Source organism: Salvelinus sp. IW2-2015, linkage group LG3, assembly GCF_002910315.2.
Source record: "Salvelinus sp. IW2-2015 linkage group LG3, ASM291031v2, whole genome shotgun sequence".
In the NCBI taxonomy this organism is placed as follows: domain Eukaryota; kingdom Metazoa; phylum Chordata; class Actinopteri; order Salmoniformes; family Salmonidae; genus Salvelinus; species Salvelinus sp. IW2-2015.
In genome coordinates this window covers 1,292,782-1,298,180 of record NC_036840.1, presented here as the reverse complement: position 1 = coordinate 1,298,180, position 5,399 = coordinate 1,292,782, and the positions used below count along the sequence as shown (strand labels likewise).

The 5,399-nt window shown below is 42.9% G+C and overlaps 1 pseudogene; it reads right to left on the bottom strand.

The window, feature by feature from the left end:
• Positions 1-3,028, bottom strand: part of LOC139023398 (plakophilin-2-like) — an 8,819-nt pseudogene extending 5,791 nt beyond the window's left edge.
• Positions 3,029-5,399: the final 2,371 nt, after the last annotated feature.

Here is a 5,399-nt window from a genome sequence, read left to right as displayed (position 1 = left end):
TGGCAACATGCAACAATTTCAAAGTTTACTGAGAGTGTACAGGTTCATATCAGGATTATCAGTCAATTGAAATAATACTTATTAGGCCCTACATCTATGATTTCACATGACTGGGATACAGATATGCATCTGTTGGTCACAGATACTTAAAAAAAAGTAGGCTGTGGATTAGAAAACCAGTCAGTATCTGTATGACCACCATTTGCCTCATGCAGTGTGACAACTCCTTGCATTAGAGTTGATCAGGCTGTTGATTATGGCCTGTGGAACGTTGTCTCACTCCTCTTCAATGGCTGTGCGAAGTTGCTGGATATTGGCAGAAACTGGATACGCTGTCATACATGTTGATTCCAGAGCATCCAAACGTGCTCAAGGGTGACATGTCTGCTGAGATGCAGGCCATGGAAAAACTGGACCATTTTCAGCTTCCAGAATTAAGCTACGACCTTCGACATGGGGCGTGTAATATAAATGGCGAAACATACGAGGATCCCCGGCAGCAGCTGATGGATGGTGATCACAATGAGATGCGTCTCTATGCGCTCGCGACATATCCCTGCCCATACCCTAACCCACATATGTCAGAAGTCAAGTGCCCGCGGGCCACATCCGGCCCGCCCGAGAAGGTTTTTTACGCCCCTGGGATGATCTTGATTTTTTTTAGAACCGGCCGCAGACCGCAGCAAGCCGGCAGCCCGCAGATCTTTTACACGCACCAATACTACATTTCCCACAATGCAACGGTGACGCCCGAGCAGTAGGCTGCGTCATTTCAATATGTTTGGCACGCAGTTCGTCAATGCTCCTCGAGGTAGGGGCTGTTGTCGGTGCGAATCGCAGGGCTGCTGCACAGGAATGAGTGGTCTGCAGAGAGGGGCTGAGGACCTCGAGTCTGTCTGAGGGACTGGCCCCAGTGGTAGTTGCCGCCGTTAGCCATGGCGTGCGTCCTTGTGCTACGGGCCACTTCCGAATGGGCATAACGTCGCATCAAGTCTGTCCCATACGACCGCTCCACTGAAGTCCCCATCATGGYCGGCTGGCTAGGGCCGGGTAGAGTGTAGGTTCCGAAACGGAGTGTCCTGTAAGCCAGATGGGAGTGAGGTAACTCAGGGCTGGTGACTGGGGTCAAATCCACCCTCTTAGGTGGACTTCTTATATTCTCCTTCAAAGACGACAGGCTGCTGAAGTCCCTGCCTCCGATCTGGCTCAAAGGTGAGTGTGTCTACATGGAAAGGTGAAAAGCAGTGGTTGCCCCATTTCAGAAGGCTTACAACTGAATCAACCATAAAGAGATTTCTGTTAATAATGCTAAAACATCTGTGTAAAGCTGTTACATATAATAATTGGACGGTCGTGATGACTCAAYGCAACACAAAAGGTTTAGGGAAAAAGATCATACAAAATGCTCTCTCTGATGTCTGAATAACCACTGTTCTGTTTGTATTGTTGCATCATCCTGTATTGTGTGTTTTAAAGCCACACTTTAGGTTTCCTTTAGGAATAATAAAAGGTATTATTCAATAAAATGCAGTTCAATTCAATTGTCTATGTGAGATGAGAATTTCAACGTTTGGTAGAACAGACAAATGGGTGATAAATATGTCAAGTGTGCGAGGAGGAAAGGTTTTATTTGTCACARTTTTMAGATAGATACCCATCTCTGCCCTGTGGGCTTTGGGCTTACAATAGCTGCACATCCTGGAGACTATCCAATTTGTTTTTATTCAAACCATATGCACATTCAAAGTACAGTCAAACCAGGTACATTCAAAACCAACACAGCCCACAATTTATTTTAGGGACAATAGATACCATCTCATTTTCCTGCWGTTTCTTGTGAAGTTCATCACCTCGGTGACCCACTAAATAGGGAATTCAAGTTTTTTTTTTAAATATATACACTTCACGTAACCTCCAGACACATTGCACTTGACTGCCATGGGGGGTGAAGTCCCTTGCTCCGGAGTTGAATCACATAGCTGTTCATTCTAGCATTCAGGCTCTCTGATTAACTAAAGCACCTGTGACTGTGGATAGTGGGTTGTGTGTATATTAAAGGAATGGCTTTACCTTCATGTTATTCAAGGTTCCATCTCTGGAACCGGTGATAATTGATGGCTTTCTGGATAGATGAAGACTACCTGAAAGATACACCACAWGTGTTCTGAAGGATCATGCCATCTCGCCAATTCCCTAATTACCATCTGGATGCAGCCCMRTCCTATTGGAAAGGTAAATGGGGAGGACTGCAAATACAGTAGACTAGAGGAGATTGAATATAATAGTTTGCTGACATGATTGCAAACATCATGACAAATACAATGWCACTAAGAATTTGACACCAATGACTAGGCCTGCATGTCCATTTGGTTGCATCTGGTTTCGACCCGTCCTGTATTTCCTGGTAGACTATGCAGAAACATTTTTACCCCCCCAATCTTCAAATTCTAATTCCCTTGGCGATTTCAATAGGCTAATRTTACAGACCTTGTTTCTTCGTACAGACTCAATGAAAAACACATTGTAAACTACTATTTTACCATTGGACGTTGTCTTTTTGCCCTTACGAGCAAGTGTGAGCTGCACTTGTTGCTGAACACGAAAACCCCGGTCGGTTGAATGAGTCTTTGTATTATCCTCCGGTGGTAATGCCAAACTCGTGTCATCTGCGTCAAGTGTGAATGAGTCTAGTGCAGGTAAAACTGACTTCATAAATTGCGGCGCTTCCATGATTCCGTAGCTCTCCAAACGTGTAATTCCATAAAATAGCCCGCAGATTCATCAAAYGTGTCACTATCGTCCTTTCCCGACCCGTTCATATACGGTGAAGTACTCGGGTGAGTCTGTTCCAGTGCAAGTGAGACAGTTGAGTTCATTGTCACTGGGGTGTGGTCTGTATAGTCGACACCTGTAATATCATTTTACAAATAAGGAAGCGAGGACACGCTGGGAAGAATGCCAAAATATTATCGTTGATAGGCTACAAGGCCAATTCTCTGAGAAATAGCAACCCTTGTAGATCCGGGATGGGCAACTGGCACCCTCCCCTTTATAGGCCCGCGGATAAGTCTCCCCCACACCCCTTTTTTTTAAGGAACTTTCAGGGTTTCAATTTACTGTTGATAGTTGGACTAGTAGAACATACAATATGCTATTTCGAAATGTGGTTGTGCATCAGCAGTTTTRRRRTWWMMRKYMTWKRMYKRMMRKKRRKKRTWYMTRKWWWRYYSKAAAKKWTTTTWYYWTMGMWKAWTWYMRRWYSSSCCKYSRWWRRWAWRKWMMTRSYAWTWWRSYKCRRCKRCKSATTGATCATCAGATACCATATAAAAAACTGCAAACATGTCTCCACCCTATGGCAAAATGTWAAAAAATTGCAGGAAATTGTCTGTAAAACTGTAAATGTTTCTCTCTGCCCAACCTGGTCTCAGAGCATTTTGTATTATTCTGTATGTAAATTAGAGACATTCCATTTAGTATGATATGTTATGTTTAGTATGGTATGTATTATTTTGTGTATGCCCATCATCTATTTCGTATATGTTACGAATGACAATTCGTATGAAACTAATTTGCTAAACTTATGATATGTTACGAATACCAATTTGTTGTTGTTGTCGTAAGCTAGAGGGCTCACGCTAGCTAGGCTAGGGCTTAGCGGAAGGGTTAGCTAACATGAAAAGTAGTTGAAAAGTTGCTAAAGTTATACACCCACCCATCCACTCTGACCAACCACCCTCCTTTTGTTTTTGTCTTAAGTAACCTGTCTTATGTAATTATACCATACCAAATATAACATATCATACTAATTTGAGTGTCACAGATTTACATTTACTATGTTACATATAGCCTGAGACCAGGCTGCTCTATTGAAAAAAATGAGCAGAATTGCATGAAATGAGTTATACAATTGCAAAATCTTCTCTCTGGCCCATGGCAAAATGTGTAGAATTGCAGGAAATTAACTCAAACTTCAATTTTCTCTTTGCCGTCAAATGTTTTGCTTGCAAGGTGGGGGGAGGGGCAACTTCACTTAAGGCCCCCAAAATGCTAGGGCCGGCACTGACTGCACTTGTGGGTTGACAAACCAGCGAGCCACTGCGGCAAATGTATTAATTCAGTTTTTTGTTTTGGGGGGGGCCCCACCCCACCCCCATCAACATTGCCCATCCCTACCCCCCACCCCCATCAACATTGCCCATCCCTATTGTAGATCAGTAGTTCCCAACCTTTTTCGGTCACTATACCAACAACTGAATTTTGCTGTGCCCGGAGTACCCCTGAAGTACCCCCTCATGCATTTTAACAGTAGGCCTATGGTCTCTGAGTATTCTCAAGTACCACCCTGTGGATAGGCCAAGTACCCCCAGGGCTCCTAGTACCCCTGATTGGGAACCACTGTTGTAAATTATGCAGAATTTCTGGATGAGGTCTTTTTTTTGTCATTGTTTCCATTTACTATCCAATAATTTCTAATACACAACACCTGTATCACACCTGTCAATTACTAATACCATTTGAATCTCACAAAGTCACACTTTATGATTTCTATACCAAAGTTGGGTAGTTCTGTGTAATAATCAAGCAAAAGTTTTGTTTATGCCTGAAGAGCAAGCAGGCAGGCATGCACCTGAAAAGGAATGTAATGCTCCTAAGCATGTGATGTGTGTGTTGTGTGTCAAGTTGGGTACTGTGACAAATATCAAGAATATTAGTGCAAATGGATTTTAAAAAGTATTTTATTAAACTAATGCATATTTACTGTAACAAGTGTTATAGGCAAAACCATTCACCTCACTGTGTAATGGCTCTCTACATTTTCATTAAAGGAGGTGTTCCCAGTGCAGTACGGTACTAAGTATGACACAGCACTGCAGATTCTGGTGTGGGAGTTATTCTCCAGACTGGAGGAGTTGCTGTCAGGGCCCAGTTTTACACAGGTACTGATATGACTGCATCTTCATGCTATCAATTCAAATGTGAAAAATGTTGCGTTTACAGTTATGAATGAATGAACCCCCTTTAATAGATGAATAAATGGACTGAACATCAACACGTTTCCAGTGGGTAGGAGCTAGGGGTTGATTTGGGATTGGACTGCACCCTCCTTTTCCATTTTCCATTTTAACTTTAAGTTTTCCTCTCACCCTCAGACAGCATCTTGTCACAGCCTTGCCTTCTCTGACCTGGAGGAGTGTGTTCAGTCTGTCTCTGACCCTGAGCACCTGAAGACACTGCTACAGCATCAAAGACACCTGGGACACCTAAACAGAGGTAGGTAGCCTTCAGGTTATCCATACTGAACAAAAATATAAATGCGACAATTTCAAAGATTTACAGTTCATATCAGGATATCAGTCAATTGAAATGAATTCATTAGGCCCTACATCTATGAATTTCAC